The sequence below is a fragment of the Mesoplodon mirus genome (assembly GCF_964341445.2).
Source record: "Mesoplodon mirus genome assembly, chromosome: 4".
In the NCBI taxonomy this organism is placed as follows: domain Eukaryota; kingdom Metazoa; phylum Chordata; class Mammalia; order Artiodactyla; family Ziphiidae; genus Mesoplodon; species Mesoplodon mirus.
Window position 1 is genome coordinate 40006225 of NC_138979.1, and position 2484 is coordinate 40008708.

A 2484-nucleotide genomic window follows, 5' to 3' on the forward strand; every position below is an offset into this window, starting at 1 on the left:
ATGTAAAATGCTCTCCTGGTACCTGGCAGATAGTAAGTGCTCAGTAAATCTGCATAATGAATGAAGAATGAATGAATGAGTGTTGAACTGGGCAGTGCAAGGATGTGGATCCCATGGGCTGGTACACTCTAGGTAGCGCAGTAGCCTGGGTGCTGCTCCCGACCCGAGCCTCTGTCCGGCCCCACCCCCCGCCCCTTCCAGCAGTCCTCACCCTGTCCTACCAGCCTGGGCAGCTTGGGCTATGAGCACAGCCTGCTGGGGAGAGAGGGCTGTGGGCTCCCTTCACGGTGAGGTAGCCAGTCTGGGCGGAACAAGGACAGACATTAAAAACCTATTTTCTCACTGGGCATAAGTAATTGGCAAAAAAGCTCTAAATCCATAGCTGTCAGGTGAAGTCATTTCCAAGAGAAAAAGTAGCAAAGGAGCGAGGGTAGCAGCCAGAGGGAGGGAGTGAAACGCAGAACAAGGGTCTGGAGAGGCCGGGACAGAAAACCTTCTTCTGTCTCCCAGACCAGACCCTTCTCCTGCTATCAAACTTCCCTCATATTTTCTTTTTTTTTTTCTTTTCTGGAAAAAGAGATTCCTAAGGTGGTAAAAGCAACAAAAGCCAGCCCTGGAATTATTTAATGAGCCAGAATGAATTGCATTTGAAATAGTGTAAATGGGATCTGGGAGCATTTAACTGCAGCTTGGGATCTTAACTAGAGTGGGAAAGGATCTTTGTGCTAATTGCTGGCAGTGATAGTCCTACAGAGAGGGAGAGATAGCAAGAAGCAATTAACAGACAAGGGGTAATTTCAGAGTCTGGGCTGCTCAGGAGGGGAGAGTGAGCACCTTGGTGTTGCTGCCTGGGGAGCCCAAGTCCCCCAGTAGGGGGCAGACACGACCTGGGGCCCTGGGTGGGGAGGGAAGGGGAGGGGTGATGTGGGGGGATAGGTAAGGGACCAGGACAGGGCTTCCAGCAGTGGAAGCGGGTCCATCATCTTTCTGAGGGATGGGCAGATGGACAGGAATCTCCAGAAGGGGGATAAAGTGAAGCTTCCCTGTAGTGCCCTGCCCCACCTTCTGGAACCCCAGCTTTGGGAATGCAGTGGACTTTGCCAGCTTCCAGGTGAGGGAACAGCCACATTTGGGTTCTTTCTGTTTCATCCCACATAACTTCCCTAGAGGTCTCTCTGCTGGTTGCACCTTTAATCACCAGTTTTGTTGTGGAGTGTAGGATCCTGTTCATTAGCTTTGGGATTGACAAATGACCCTGGGAAGGTATTCTTAGCCCCATTCTACAGATAAGAAACTGAAGCTTTCGACTGTGACTTGGTTGAGGACACATAGTTGATGAGTGTCAAAGGGTGTGTCCTGAACCTTCATCAACTAGTAGTCATGGTTACAGTGTGCAGGCAGATGTGAATGTCATCGTCCCTGTCCGCCGGGATGAGTCTACAAGGCTCGCACTCTAGAATCACTAATAATTATGACAGATTGAAGATGCTAACTTCCATAGGAAAGATACAAACGAAAGCCAGAGGAGAGAGAGCTCACTTCTGAATGGGTGACCAGCACAGGCATCACCTTGGAGTGTGGGTAGAATCTGGATATGTGGAGTTGTAGAGGAGAGAGACTGCCGTAGAGGGCATTACTTGAGCAAAGACAGGAAGGGGGGAAAGCATGGGGCATGTATGGGAGACATCAGGCATTTCTCTACATCTGGAGAGGAGGGTAGAGCTAGGGGGAGAGTCGGGGTCAGATAGTGGAGAGTTTTGCATGCTGGGCTGATAAGTTGGAAGCTCACATTGCATGCAGTGGGGATTTCTGGTGGGTTTTGAGCTGGGGAGCAGCCTTGGGGGATTAATCTGGCAGTAGTGTGGGGGAAGGGCTCGGCGTGGAGTGATAATGACCATTGGAACCAGGTAGAGATCCTCATAGTTGCCTACAGAAGAGGCAGTGAGAGTCTGAATTGGGACATTGGTGTGGGATGGAGAGAAGAGGACCCCCTGCCCCATCCACTGCTCTGCCCTCAGCACCACACTGGCTGTCCTGGGTGTGTTCCACGGTCCTCAGCAGCAGTTGGACCACAGCCTGGGTTGGAAATACAGATCACGGATGACATGTGTGTAACACGTGGGGCACAAGGCTGGTGTAGCCGGGAGGTCATCTGGGCATCTGGACCGGTCCTTGCTTTTGACAGGTGACGACCAAAGCCACCCCAAACCATGGTCACTTACCCTGTTTGTAACTCCATAATCTCTCTTCCCCTCAGAGGTATGCATTTAATCATTTTGACACTCCAGAAAGCCTACGCTAGAGCTTCCTCCACTTTGAGCACAAGAATTTTCTAATTCCGAGTTGTTGGCAGAGGGAAAGCGCTGCCTCCCAGGTGTGGTTTCCACTCATCCCTGGAACTGGGCAAACAAGACAGACCTGTGTGGAGCAGGTTTCCATTTAAGTGTGGGAACAGGGGGTTGGACTCATGATGTTTACGTCCCT